This window comes from Camarhynchus parvulus, chromosome 2 (genome assembly GCF_901933205.1).
Source record: "Camarhynchus parvulus chromosome 2, STF_HiC, whole genome shotgun sequence".
Taxonomy (NCBI): domain Eukaryota; kingdom Metazoa; phylum Chordata; class Aves; order Passeriformes; family Thraupidae; genus Camarhynchus; species Camarhynchus parvulus.
Genome location: NC_044572.1, coordinates 147308684 through 147324230, shown reverse-complemented (window position 1 = coordinate 147324230; position 15547 = coordinate 147308684). Strand labels below are relative to the sequence as shown.

The 15547-nt window shown below is 39.7% G+C and overlaps 1 protein-coding gene across 6 annotated transcripts in view; it reads left to right on the top strand.

The window, feature by feature from the left end:
• Positions 1-15547, top strand: part of TRAPPC9 (trafficking protein particle complex 9) — a 441577-nt gene that overhangs the window by 125621 nt on the left and 300409 nt on the right. The window lies entirely within an intron of this gene.

Below are 15547 nucleotides of genomic sequence, written 5' to 3'. Positions count from 1 at the left end.
GTTTGACAGGGCACATGACAGGTCTATCAAAACTGGGAGTCTCCTGTGACAAAATTCAAGACAACTGGCAATCCTGTAAATGGAAAAGGTGGAATTTATGTATGTCAAAAGCAACCCCACTTTTATTTAAATTTGTAAGAGTTGTCTTCTCACTTTTCCTTCTCATTTTTCTATCTATATGATTTGAAATATTAAATGGGAAACAGGCTGAAATGCTGTCTAGCTCTACCATGTTTTTATAAACCTTGCATGAACACTTGCTTGTCCTACCCTTGCATCTCTTTATGTCATGTAGTTGGAAAGGATTAAACTAGAGCAAAATTAGGAAATAAACTTAAAAGAAACCTTGTATATTTCCCTTCACACATCAGAGCTCAGCAAAGCAGGTGGCTGAACCCTGCTGAGAAAAGCTTGGGAGTTCTTGCACTTGTGCTCAATGAAGTGCACAGAAAAGCTGGAGAGAAGCTCAAGGTAGTGATGGACATGGATTCCATCAATCAAGCACAAAAGCTGCATTTAAGTGCCTGAGAGCATGAACAAAATACTTTTATGAATTTGGGGTATACTTGGAATGGTGCAGACTGTTGTCCACAGCACTTTTCAAAGTGGTGAAGTTGATTATAACCCTTTAAAATGCTCAGTCACTCACCTGTGTTACACAGCTCAACTCAGAGAGGCCTTCAGGTAAGAGGAGCTGTGGGCTGTGCTCTTTCCAAGGGCTTCCCTGGGTGGCAGAGAAGGTGGCAGGAAGATTCCTGTCTCCTGTGTCCTGCCTGCTGCCTGTTCTGAACTGTTGGAACCCTGGATGCTGAGAATTTTAAACTTTCTGTGCTGAAAGGCACAGACCTGCAAGAGAACACTGCATTTGACCTGAGGCTGTGGAGAAGGCTTCCAAAATTGATTAATAACACTGGGATTATGAGTGTGTAGTTGGTTAGAAGTGTGTAATAACACAGAGTGGAAAACTTAAGAGTTTGGGGTTTTAGAATATAGTAATAAGTATGAAGCAAGATGGAGGTTTAAGGGTGGAGACAGGTTGTTCTTCTTATCTCTTCTTCACCTTCTTCATGGGTTTGGGTGATATTTTGTAATTGGACAGAAAAGTCCTCATTGTGGGCATTGAGTGATCAGTTATTGGGTTTAAAGGGAAAATAATTTAGGTGTCATTTCTTAATTGGATAGTTTAGCCTTAAAAGACCTTGTAACCAGAGATTGTTTGCCATTTTGTGCCTTGCTAATGAAACACTGCAGAACTCATGGCTGTGAGCTGTAACATTGATAAGAAACAATAAATACCTGAGGTTGAACACAAACTATTGTCTACAGTGCCTTCAATCCCACCCTGATAGAGATAGAAAAAGGAAGCAGAAAAGCCACATGAACCATCTGGAGAGGAGAGAGAATTTTCCATTTGTGGAAAAAGATCAGAAGGCTTATGAAAGGAGGTTTAGCAAGTGAGTACTGAGAAGGGCGAAAAAGGATTGGCTGAAGGGATGGAAGCTCTGCCATCAGGATGTTAGACCTCAGCAGCCAGGGACACTCGCTGAAGCTGCAAAAATTGGGTCATTGTCTCTCTCTGGTGACAAAATGGGTTTACATTGGTAAGAAATGTGGCAAAAAGCCTGCAGAGTTTTAAAGTGAAGGAGGGAGTGCTGAGGATAGGATGTCTGTGCTGCCAGTGCTTTTGAGGAAGGGTGGATTTTATTTATGTCTCTAATCTGATGTTATGGACTTGAATGTCTGGTCATGGATGGAGTGCACCTTCCAATTTGCTATCACAGTATCATTTCTCTTGGAAAGGATGTCTCAATATGGTCTGGCCCAGCACACCTGGTCAAGGCATGGTCAGCTACAGCAGGTTTCTCATGGCCATGTCCAGTCAGATTTTGGATATCTCCAAGAATGGACACTTTATAAGCTCTTTGGGCAACCTGTTCTAGCATTTGTCTATGCTAAGTTACTTTCCTTTTTTTAAAACCACGTAGCTTCTTTTTCTTTCTGACCTGGGTTGAATGCAGGTGGGTTGCCTTAGGCAAACAATTACCAATCAACCCTCAAGCAGAGACCTTAGGAGTAATTTACACTTTTCCTATGTTAAAGCTGTGATGATGATATGTTTAAACGGATTTCTTGTGTGTCTTTATTTCAATGGGAAAAAGTTACGCTCCTGCTACCTGGTAAAAATAGATCATAAGTTGCCAAACAGATTGTTTACCATTTGGTGTGATAAAATTAAAATCTTAGAGATGGACAAGAACAACTTGATTCTTTATAATCTTATTATATTTTTTAAAGCAGGGTGTGACACTTGTCATGTAGATGCAGGAATATGGAGTCAAGTATTGATGCTTTGCTGTTGCTTGACTTTTAAAAGCAACTTTTGGCTGCTGTTTTTCTTCTGTTAATGAGGATGTCAAACAAATTTATTTCCAAACAGTTCCTGACCTTTAAATGATACAATTCCTGACGATGTTCTAATTATTGAGCTTAAAAAAAGGGGAGTGGGCATAGAAGGAATTCTGGATGGCTGAAATTATGTATTTTGACACTTTATAAAAAAATCTAATTTCAAAAAAAATCTAATTTTAACATAATTACTCCTGTCAAAAAACCCCACCAAAACCACAAAAAACCAAAAAAACACACCCAAGAAATCTCAAAACACCTGAAATCTCCCAAACAAACTAAAGACATAACAAAAAATGGTTTTAAATAAAGCAAAGACCCATCATTCTGGTTAAATAAAATGGAATTTGAAAATGAAATTGCTGTTCTGTCGTAATTATTTGAATTGTCTTTTTTCCCTGCTCTCTTTTTCTCTCTGAAAATTTAGTACTCTGTACAAATATTTCAAGAATAGGAGACTGTTTTTTTTGACTACTGACTATTGTGTAATTGCCTTGGATCATACCCAAAATTATTCCTGTCTTTTAGCTGGTGTTGCTGCTGTAAATGGGAAGCAGTGACACCTCTGTGTTTTTTACAATGTGGATGCATTAACCTGCCTTTTGGTGAAATTATTTCTAACAAAGCCAGTATTTTACTAAGATTTAGGAAAATTATAAGGAGTTCTTGTTAACTTTACAGAAATCACAATATTTGTGGTAACAACATTTTTAGTTATGTCAAAATTTAAAAAAATAAATTTCAGGATGAAATAGAATTATTGTGGTGATGTTTAGCAGAGAAACCCATTAAACATGTATTCTTAGCATCATAATTCTGTAGGAATAGGTAGCTAGAGCATCTCAGTGCATTGTCTGACCAGGAGTGAGTATGGATTCTTGAATTGCAACGCTAAATAGTTGTGCACAAATAGAAAAAACTTGGAGTTGTTGCATGTTGTTTTTATTTTTTTCTAGATTAAAACAAATTTCAAATTTGTGTAGTTGGTTGTTTGTTTGTTTTCCTGTCATTCATTCAAAATAAGGTAAAGACAAAAGCCACACATGGCATCAGTTGTAAGATAAAGAATATTCAAAGTATGTTTAGATGAAATGGCGTTTCCACAGGAGCTGTTAAGAATCAACACTCTTCCCAGTTTTCTGCTTTTGGTTGTATTTTCCCATTGTGCTCTTTTTTCTGCCAAGCTTATTGGGTGGTCAAGTGGAATTCACAGAACAAGGATAGGTTTTGCTTAGGAGTTAATCGAGTATGAGTAACAGTTGGAAAATGCATGATTATGTTTTAAACCTCTGAAGTGATGAGTCACTGTTTGGGAGTTTCCTGCTGCATATTTATGAAGCGCTCAGAGATGACTCAGTGTGTTTTTTAAGTAAGCATTTGTAATCGTTTTAAGTGTGTGCTAACCACTTAGGCTGGGAATCAAGTTGGCATCCTAAATAAAATCAAAATAGTTGTTTAAACATCAGGTACCAGCTTCCCTTCCCTTCCCTTCCCTTCCCTTCCCTTCCCTTCCCTTCCCTTCCCTTCCCTTCCCTTCCCTTCCCTTCCCTTCCCTTCCCTTCCCTTCCCTTCCCTTCCCTTCCCTTCCCTTCCCTTCCCTTCCCTTCCCTTCCCTTCCCTTCCCTTCCCTTCCCTTCCCTTCGTAGGATGATCTGTTATTTTTGGAGCATTATTGTTTTGTGTGAAGAATACAGATGTATCAGTAGTGGTAGCTTGAAAACAGGAATGGTTCAAGTCTGAGCTCATGCCCAGAAATCAGCGCCAAACACTTTCTGCAGACTGGTTAAATTGTCACTGACAAGTCTTTTATAAATATATTTCTGAGAGAGCACTGTGTTACACCTCTCATTTGCTTTGTGACCTTTGCCTCTGGAAAATTTGTCTGTTTTTTGGTAACATCACAGAATTTCAAGTGTATTCTCAGCCTTCAGGGCTCCTCAGTGCAGATGGGACTGGAGCCAGCCAGCAGAGGCCGTGTCCACCTGGCTGAATTGTGCCAAAATGGCATCAGTGAGGACTGGAAATTAATTTTAGTGTCATCTCTATGTCTGAATCATATCTGCAATTATTTTTCATATGTTTACTGAAGAGCTAAGTCCAGATTCCCTGTCCTTAGGGGAAACTTTTGGGGGAATCACATACAGAGAGTTTATAGGAGCACTGACTGTCTGTTTTAATGGTGTAACTAAAGGCTTGGTTGCTTGGCAGATTGACTTTAGAAGGGCCTGCCCAGGGAAAGAAGATGTATCAGAATGGAAAGGGTTGTTTTTGTGCAACTCAAAGAACCCATTTCTAGCCAGAGTAGAGGACAGATTTAATTTCTGAAGTCTTAGTTCTTGAAAACTAATTTCACTATTTTCTTATTCTGTTAGTTTTGATCATCATATTAAGGAGAAGGAATTTGCACTATTCATTCCACATTAAACTCATTAAATCAGTGATAAATTTAGCTCAGTAACTTTACTGATTTTAAAACTGATTGTGCTACTGGAGCAATTTTTTCCAACCCAAGCAGCAGCTGAAAAATCTGAAGTGCTTAGTCTCTCATATTTATGTGTTAATGTCTGTGCTGAATAAACAGATCTATAGATAAAATTGTTCAAGCATTCCTCTTTTAAAGCCCCTTTCTTCATTTGCTTCTACTTTTGAAAATTCACTAATTGGGCTTATCCCTTCTAATCAGAGGAATTCCTAAAAAAAAATGAGGATTATTTAACCCAAGAATTCCAAAGAGCTCTCCTATAGAAATCTTATCAGTTCCAAGAATCTTTTATAGAATTGATTTTTTTTCCTGGTTTGCTGGATGCATTGTTTCTTTTAAAGATACCTCAGTTATTGAAGATGAGGATTTTTATCTTTTAGGGTGTGAGTATATTTTTTCTTCAGAGTGTACTACAATAATATTATGAAAAAAAAATTGTACACATAGTGAAGGGAACTGGCTTCTTCTGCAGAGTGTTTTGAACAGTGAGTGGATTTGATACCTTCCTAAAACCATTTGTATGGGATGGATCCCTGTGATGTAAAACAGAAATTCTGGACCTCTGTAAGACCTTGTGCCCGTAGTGGGGTGTATGTGATTCTTCCTTCTTAGTCTGGAATATTATTTTCAATTATTTTGTGGTTCAAACGTTTGTAACTTTGACAACTTAAGTTGTATGTTGCCATTGGGGAAGCAGAGCAATTAAAAGTTACTTTACACTTACTGTTGGTAAATGTCGTAAAACCAGAAATGAAACTGCAGAGTTCCAGGGTTATGGTGTTGGGTTTTAGGGTGCATATGTTGTTAGGGGTATAGGCTATTATTATAGGATACATTTGTTGGGGTACTGTTGAAATGGGTTTGTTAATGAAGGGCAGCATCATGGTAGGCAAATCTGTCCCAGTTCTTTGAAGCATGTTCAGAGCTCCTGAACAAAGACAAAATCATTGATACTGCTCACTTGATTCCTAAAACACTCCCAGAGACTCTACAAAAAGCTCTTTGAGAGAGGCCAGTGTGCTGTGAGATGAAAATGAAGGTCCCATCATGAGTTGAGCTGGTTCAAGGTAGGATAAGGGGCTCATTTGCACACTGCAGTGTGGTCTGCTGCCTAATTCCTTGGGATTGTGTTGTGCCTGTGCACGTTCTTAAAGGATCTGGGCATTAGGGTGATTACGAATATGCCAAAAATCAGCAAGAGTAGCACACATGGAAACCAGCTCTTAGGGATTACAGGCTTATCCTGCAATAGGAGTGGGGGGTTAAAGTTTGAGGTGAAGATCAGCACTGATCCACATGTGCATGGTGAAGTTAATGCACATGAAAAATCTGGAGTCTTAATTCCAAATGCACAACGATGAACTCTGAATTAACCATTGCAGTGCAGGGTAGAGATCTTGGAAGCATGAGAAGCTCTACAAAGGCAAACAGAATATTAGGAATAGAATATTAGAAAGTAAAGGAATAGAGAACATAACAAGTTTTTTTCTTTACCTCTATTTGTGTGCAATCTTACCCTCTTTTCTCACAAAGGACATGGTGGAAATAGAAGGAACAGGGAGGGGGTTGAGGAAGAGCGAAACAGTATAGAAATGTTTGGCATGAAAAAAAACTGAATAACTTTGTGGTGTTACCCAGGGACTTGAGGTTGTTGCATATCAGCCTATTCAGGCTTGGTGGTGTTGCTTTTGTGGGAAGGTTGGAGGAGGACTCACCCTGGACTTACCATTTGCAGAACTTAGTAGTGTTGTGGAGCTTTATAAAAGTCTCACTTGGTAAACTGGGAATATGTTCTGGGAGGCAATGCTTGTTTGCTGAGTCTGGAGCAGCCAGATGTGCTGTGAAGCCAAAGAAAGTCCTGTGCTCACTCTCTCCAAAGTGAGAGGTGACCTGCCTGTGAATGAGCAGCAGCACTGAGCAGAGGTGTCAGTCCCAGCTGGGAGTCACTTCTTCAGCACTTGTTTCTGGTTTTTACTGAAGTTCTTTCTGAATTGTGACTGGGTTTATATGTAACTTCATTTAGGGTTTCAGGACATGTGGGGTTTTTATGCTGGAGACGTTTCTTTGCTATGCCCACATTTTGGTTTTATTCACCTCTCACCAGGGTGTGCCTTTAGTGAGAAGGGATCTGCCAGCATTTGTGCCTTTGCTCTTGGGGACTCTGCCTGGAGGGTGAACTGAACAGGTTCAATGTACAAATGTATCATATAATAATACCCTATACCCCTAACAACATATGTACCCTATAACCTAAGGTTTCAGTGAGGAAATAGGTGCAGTGATGCTGCTTTACAGCACCCAGCACGTTCCTAGCTTTGCTGGGAGAACCAGGTGGTCTCCACATAGAGAAGTTTCCCCTTGGAAGGGTGTGTCTGTGTCTGTGATTTCTTCATCCACATGTGTCCCTGCATTTATTCTCTCTTTCTACCTTCCTATTTCAGAGTCAGGGCAGGATTTATCCAAAGCACTGTGAGCAGCTGATCAAGGGAGGGGATTCTGCCCCTCTGCTCTGGTCAGACCCCACCTGCAGTGCTGTGTCCAGATCAGGGGCCCAGCACAGGAAGGATGTGGAGCTGTTGCAGCATCTCCAGAGGAAGCCACCAAGATGATTGGAGGGATGGAGCAGCTCTGCTGTGAGGAAAGACTGAGAGAATTTGGAGTATTCAGCCTGGAGAAGAGATGTCTTGGGATGACCTCAATGTGGCCTTCCAGTACCTGCAGGGAGCCAACAGGAAAGATGGACAGAGCCTGCAATGGCCTGGAGTGACAGGACAAAGAGGAATGAATGGCTTCCAGCTGAAAGAGAGTAGGCTTGCTTTAGATGAAAGCAAAAACATTCTTTACTATGAGGATGGTGAGGCCCTAGCACAGGTTGCCTAGAGAAGCTGGGGCTGCCCCATTTCCAGAAGTGCTCTAGAACAAACTGATGGGCTCTGAGCAGCTTGGTTTAGTGGAAGGTGTCCCCATGCCAGGGGTGTTGGAATGAGATGGTCTTTAAGGTCCCTTCCAACTGATGCCATTCTTTGATTTCAGAATCAGAGAAGCTGTTAAGGAACATGTGTTCTGCCTTGCCCCTCCATTCCTTCTCATCCTCCAAGACCAGCATGCAGGGTTTGTTCCCCAGCATGTTTTTCTAACACATTTTGCAGTTTAGTGTCAGCAGACAGAAAACTCTCCATGGGAATGTTCCATGTAAAAGTTACTTGTGTTTAAATTATTTTTAATCTCTCATCTGTAGCTCATCCAAGAATGAGATGCTGTGATAGCTGTGGTCAGCAGTGCTGGGACCCAGGCTGAGGGAGGTAAAACCTCTGAGGCAGCTGAGAATGGGCATCAGCCCCTTGGGCATCCAGCTGCAATAGTGGGACCCAGGAGGCCTGGATGCAATTTGCCCTTAATTAAAGAAGGCAGAATTCTGTGATTAATACAACAAAAATAATTATGTATTTCCTGAATATTTCCAGAGGAGATTGAAACTCTAGGAGGGAATATTGTCCAGGGGAATTATGCTGTGTATTCCTACCTTCTGTCTTTAGGAACTAACAACTTGTATTCCTGCTAAAAAATGTGCACAAAATCACTTGTGAATGTGTGGCTGCAATAGTCAATTAGGAAATGCAGAGTTTAATGAGAGATGAATGCTCTTCAGTACAAGATTGCTGGATATTGTATTTTATCTGTCAGCCTGTGTATCTGTTTGTCAGAGCGACCTTTGATTCACCCTATTTGTTAATGCAGAATGACTACACCAGCCCTGCCTTTAAACTTAATATTATTCTGCTCACATCTCGATTCTCATTATAAACATGGCTATTTTTAGCCTGCACAGATTCAGAATATGCCTTGTAAGCTTAAGGGGGATTTATTGAGCTCCTGTGTGTATTCACTAGAGATTCCTTGTTGAAGCTTACTGATTTAGGATTGGGGAGGGGTAAAATGTACTATTTAATTCCCAGTATATGCCTACAGGAGCTATATTTAGCTTCAGCTACTTGCCATTGTGCTATTTTTGCTGAGAGATGCAGCACTTTCATTGTTCAGGGGTTTAACTAGACAGAAATGTGGATGGATGAGCTCCATAAACCCTGGTGTGGTGCAAGAATTGCTGCTGAAAGTTGCTTGAGTAACACTGCACCAGAGCTGCGCTCAACAGGCACCTTCTTCACTAAACTGGGTGTGGAAAGTCACCTGTTAACACAGGTGCTAAAAATGACATTGAATTGTGTGGCAGACTGATAGAGAAGCTTAACAGGAGTGGCAATGTGGGCTTTGTTTGTATTTGCACATGTAAAGGTCTGACTTGCTGCAGAGGCACAATTTATTTCATTGCTTAATCAGTTGTTAAGAATTTTATCCTGGCTTTTGTAGTTGCCAAGTGTATTTTCAGTGGAATAGAGAAGAGAAAAATTAGCATGGAGAGTGTGTGCTGCAGTTGGTCCAGGAGGATGATTACATATGCACTACAAGATCATTACATATGCATATCCTTTTTGTAATGCATGTATCAGGGCTCCTGCTATCAATTACTGCACTGTTTGGTGCTCTAAGGAACAATATCTACAGGGAGAGTCTCCTTTTCTTACTTGGGCAAAATTAGGAATTCTACCTTGATCAATGAAGTATCCCAGTGGATGCAGATTTGCTTCAGGATTGACATGCAGACAAAAGTATAGGATTTATGTTTTAGCAAAAAAAACCAAAAAGAGGACAGTCATATCATCTATGAAAATGCAAAACCTTAAAGGACATTTTGTATATCAGAAAATAAGACAGGTTAGCCATGAGTGAAGAGATTGATACTGTCCAGTGAGAGTGCAATGTATAAATCTCTTTCTGCAAAGCAAATGGATCTCTCCCTGCCTGTCTCAAGTCCATGGTTGGACTTGATGGTCTTGGAAGTCTTTTACAACCTTAGTGAATCTATGATTCTGTGATATCACTGTGCACTTTATCCCACCAATTATTTTCATGTAAAAATTCAATTTATTATTACTTTTTAATAATACTAATACTAATAATAATGAGGTAGTGTTTTCTACAGGCAGAAAACTTTGTAAACATTTGTTGACATGTTCAAATTCTTACCTTCATTTCTTAACATGGACCTTTCATGGCAGACTAAGATTGTGCCAGACACTAAAGACATTAGAGAGAAAGAATTTGTTTTCAATTTTGACACAATACTCACCTTGAATTAACCCTTTGAGGATATCAAGATCCAAGTCCTTCAGGGAGCTGGGACCAGAGACTCCATGCTAAGGAGTTGTGCACATCTCAAACCCCAGATTCCGGCAGTGCTGTTCTTTCCTTGGGGGTGAATAAAGAGAGGAATAAATGCTTCTGTCATTTAACTGCCAGATTTTTTTTTCTATTAGATTGGAGATTTTTGTCTTCCCAAGTAGAATTACAGGATTTGAAGGTATCCAGAAGTGTCTGCTTTTCCTCTTTAGCTGTGTGGGAGTGGTTTTTTTTTCCTTTTATCCTCCTGAGAGCAAGTGGGCAGGAGGATATTCAGCCCATGGACATAGATGCACCAAATGCTTCTCCCAACACTGCTATTAAGCCTCATTCTTTTTACACGAAATCATCCTTTAAGCCTCTTTTTTTTTAATATAGACTTTATTCTTTGTCAGGTTGCCATGTGGAACCATGGGCTGTAGATTCAGTGATGAGAGGAAGAAGCAAAAATGACAGGAATTCTTTTGTTAGACCATTGTAAATAAAGCTCAAGAAAGTGCTAATCTATATTAATTTTGATAGCCAGATGAATACACAGGCAGAGCTGTGTGCATTTCCAAATGCCAGGACTGGGTTTGGAGCTCAGTGCTAAACATAGACGCAGTCCTTGTGTTCACAAATTGCTCCAAAGTGGAAGCTTGATGTATTTGAGTCTCATCTTCCTTGGTTTCAGCTATTTAGGCATCTCCATTTCCTTCCCAGTGCTCACTTTTTAGTCTTTTCCTTAAAATAAAAAAGATTCAGCTGTGTCCATGCCCTGTATTTGTATCTGAAACATGTTCCTGGACCAGCATATCCCACGTGCTTGGATTAAAAGCTTGCAGGACTTTTTGAGGTTGATCCAATTCTGCACGTTTTTGGGGACATCTCTGCTGTTGTCAGGAGCTTGAGCATTGCCAGGGTCACCTGCTGCCCTTGAAAAGTGTGTGGTTAATTAGAGAAACTCGCTTTCTCCTTGTTACTGCCAGAGCGTTTAATTAGTTACAGCTAGGCAGTTGAAATTCCTCATCCATGGTTTACTTACACAAAGCTCTTGAAAGATTTTCAGCATTCCACCCAGTAGAAGAACTGGAGAAATTAATTTTGTTGAGACAGATCTTCTGGTGCCTTTTGTGAGATGGGACTGATGAAGTAGCACATTTTTATTTAATTTTTTTATTATAAGAGTTTGAGAATTGTACTGATTGTTGCTCAGAGCTGAGTATTAGAGTGGTCAGAGAAGAAGAGGAATGAGGGAGGGAGGCAGAGAGAACTTAACAGAATTGGGGTTTATAGTAGGTTTAAGGAAAAAAATCCCACACTCAAACCAGAAAACATGAGGCAATGGGTGAGAAAAGGGGCTAAAGTCAGAAAAAATGGCTCAACACTCAGGAATGTATGGAGCCAGAGCTGCTGATGGGAATTTGGGTGAGAAGCCAGATCAGGAATAGGATAGGATTTGGGAATAAATCATATTTACCATTGGGCAAGTAATCTGTATTTTTTTTTCCAAAGGAAGGTGTATTGGAAGGTTACACACCTAGAATAAATTATTTTTCAAATTTCAAGCCCTAGTTGCATAAGAAATTATACTCATTAATGAGAATTGTGTTCTAGGAGCCATTCAGAAGCTAAAACGGAAAGATTATGTTCTGAATTTGTATATTTTTGAGTCTGGTCTTCATGCTATTTTTTTCCCTTAGTTTTTAGTTTTTAAGTGTTGTAGATTTAAGGAGGAGTCTGTAGTGCTACTGTCTGGTATTTCTTCAGTCACTGCAGTCAGCATCTGCAGTTCCTTGGGAGCAAACTGCCTGTAGCACTGACATTTCATCTTCTATTAAGTGCTGAGATCTCCTTAGTGTCATTTTTACTGTACTAAGGGAATTTGGAAAAGACCTGAAAGCACAGTGTATGTGAGCCTTGCTCACAAATTATGATGATGCTTTGTGTTCTTCTATGGAAGCTTTATTTTCCTTTACATGGAGCATGTAATGATTGCATCTCTGCAGGTGGGCCCTTATATCCTTGATTTATACTTCCTTAACATGCTCTTGGTCTAAGAAAATTCTTGAGCTAAAATTGTGTTATTTGCCACACAGAACTTTGAGCACTTGTCTGGGGGGCAAATTTTCTTGAGTCTGGTATTCAGTCAACCATCTCTCAGTTGAGAGAAAGGGCTGAGCACCATATTTCACTTGCCAGCACAAGAAATGCCTTTCACACAGATTTCCCCCCATTCATTTCTCTATTTAATTTGTCATTGCCTGCTTTGGACTTTTTCTGTTCTCAGTAACATTCCAACTTCTGCATGAGCAGCAATAATCTATAGAATTAGGTGGAAATTCTCTTTAGATTTGATTTTGCTCCTGTGGAGGAAGTACTGTGGTAGTAGTTCAGCAGAAATACTTGCTCTGAGCTGTGGATTGCAACTGAATTGGCAATTAAAAATCAGTATTAGAGGTGTTGCTGCTCAGAGTCACCACTGAGGTGTTGGCAGGTGGGAGCTGACTGGTGCCAGTGAGTGAGGAAACTTTAGTGCCCAATGGTTGCTTTCCATTTGTGGCATCAAACCTCAGTTCCTTTCTAACTTTGCTTTAAATTTTATTATGAGTCAACAAACTGGTGCCAGCTCTATGCTGAAAATACTTTGAGGGGAAAAAAGCATGAAAAACCAAACCAGGAATTTTTGATAGTTTATCTGCAGAATATTTCTGGTAGGTGTCATTGATAGTGGGTGCTGTTGGTTAAGAATCTCTCATTTGGAATTTAGATGCAGAAACATTTTTGTTTCCTTTTCTTTTTCAATAAAAGGAAGGACCAATGAAATCATAAAAAATTTATCAAGCCAAAGCCATCACAGTAAATATTTACTGTTGAGTTTCCAGAATGGAGCTCTGCCTTAAAAACAAGAATTCCCCAAAGTCCACAGGTTTCTGAATTTCAGATGTGTTCAACGCTTACCAATATTCTTTCCCTGCCTGCCCTGAAAGCCTGGTGCACTCTCTCCTTCCTTTCTTTTGTTTTTCATAGATAATCTGCAGGAAGAATGGTGTTCACATTCTGCCATCTCATTTTCAGTCTGCAGTGATGCAATTTGGAGAATTCTAAGTTGATGCTATTTGGATTTGTAAGGATGAAGAGAATCTGCAGCTCAGGCTGTGATTTCTGTAGGTTTCACAAGGAGTCAGGGTACAACATTATTTAAATTATTGGCTGTAGCATTTGGGCCATTCTCTGCAGGTGCTGTGGGAGAGAGTTGTAAATTATTTGAAATTTGTAAGTTTATGAAAGTGTAGGATTTTTTTTTTCTATCACAGAGATAGAAAATCAATCTCTCATATTATAGATGAAGTAATATTTGAGGTTTTAAAGGAGATTGAATTTTGTTGTAGTTGTTGTGGGGTTTTTAAAATATATTACATATATCTGGTCATATTACAGAAATTCTAAGCAATGAAACTTTCTCTAACCACCTGAAGGCTCCTGGAAAAAGAAATTCTTTCCTTCGGTCATGCTCCTCCCCTACACATCCATCCACAGTCCTGATGTAAAGTCTGCCTGATGTTTTTTCTTTGTGTGCAAATGCACATTCAATAGAGTCCTGCAAACCATCATGGCCAGAGAAAGAACAGAGGTTTGGGTGCTCTGCAGTTGTCAGAATCTCCTGTCTCCTCAGTCTTTACTGTGCCCAGTTAGATCTTACATTTTGAGTGGGAAGGGATGTTCTGCTGCTGTCTGGATTAACAGAAGATGGTTGGGTTTCCTTTTCCCTGTTCTCTCCAGTGAGATTTCAGGACACACAGCACCATCAGTAGGATGTCCCCCACAAATTCCTCACTGCAACAAGGACCAAAATTATGATGGTGCCCTTAAACTCTCCTGCCCATCAGTGGCACATAATGGTTGTAATTTTTAGCCTTTTTCTGGAGTTTTTTCACTTGGTCTAGGATGGAAAGGAGTTTGAATCTGGAATAGTGATGCTCTGTGACCTTTCAAGCTGAAATCTGTTGTGTGTTTACCTGTGATGACACAGAGCTGGTCCTGTTAAGCAGTTTTTTTCCATGGTCCTGTGCAGAGGGAACCATGGAGCTTTTCCCAGCAGGACTCTGTGAGCATTACAGCAATAATGCAGAACATGCACAGAGTTTTCACCATGCCCTAATTGAAATTGAAGTCCATTCTCACATTACAACATAAGTAGTGTCAGATCCCTGTACTTACAGAGCCTGGCTCTCATTTTTATGAAATGGTCCAGCTGGTTAATTAGGATGAAGTATGTTTTGAATGGGTTTGTGCTTTTTTATTTTTGTGTTTAATATTGATTAGCTCTTCTGACATAACATAAACTTGAGTTCATTAAGTACAAATTAGGAATTGACATAAACAGAGTAGATGGGTATGTCCAGAGTGCCCAGTCAAGGGTTTTATTTGTATTGTAAGGTGACTCTCATGAATTTTAATGAAACTAAATTAGGAATTAAAATTATTCCACTTAAAAGCGAATTGGAAATAGGCAGAACAGTTAAGTGCACACATGCAGCAGAACATTAAACTCTTGATTTTGGTATTCTTTAAATCACTGGACTGTGGTTATTTTAAGAAAATGATTCTATCTCTGTTACTTTTCCTTCAGCCAGATTTATAAACAGAATGGTATCAAACAGAATTGGAGTTTTTTGTAAGTTGAAAAATCCTTAGATTGTTCCTTAGAGCTCATGATAAAAAATAACAGGTCTCATAAATTTTTTGTGAATCTTCTGTTGAAAGGCAGAGTGCTTTTACCTTTCTGAGGCTTGATGGTGTCTGATAAATAGATTTCCTGGATAATTTGTTGACTTGAAGTTTGGCATTTTTTGCCTTTTTTTATAAAGAATGAGCTAAAAGCCAAACAAAGGTGAAATTGGTGTTGTTTCTAAAGCCTTTTAAGAAGTGTCTGTGCTTCCATAAACAGGTTTCAGCATAATATGTGATGTACATCCCAGGCTGCAGGGCTGGCACTGCCTCTGTCCTTGCTCTGAGGTGTGGCAGTAGCAGCTGCCCAAGGACCAGGATAAAAATTGAGAAATTAAAAAAAAAAATCCAGTGACATTTCCCAAATTCTCACCTTGCCTACAGCAAATCATAATTCAGGAACAAAATGAAAGAGGAGGTGGTGAATAATCTCTTTGGATCAATCAAAGGGTTGTTCTGGGTTTGAGCACTGATGATGACGTGGGGACTGTGCTGGGGAGCTGCTCCCATGCTGTTCATCGAGGGGACAGGCACAAAGCTCCAAATTTCCTCACAGTAGTAAAGGCTCAGTGATGCTGAGAGCAATGAATAGAGAAGGCTCATGCTAGAGAATCATTTTAAATATTTACTAGCCAGGCATTTCCTATGAAATGAACACAAAGACAAGGTGCATGCAGTTAGGTGTTGCTCCAGTCTGTTAGTTCATGGACA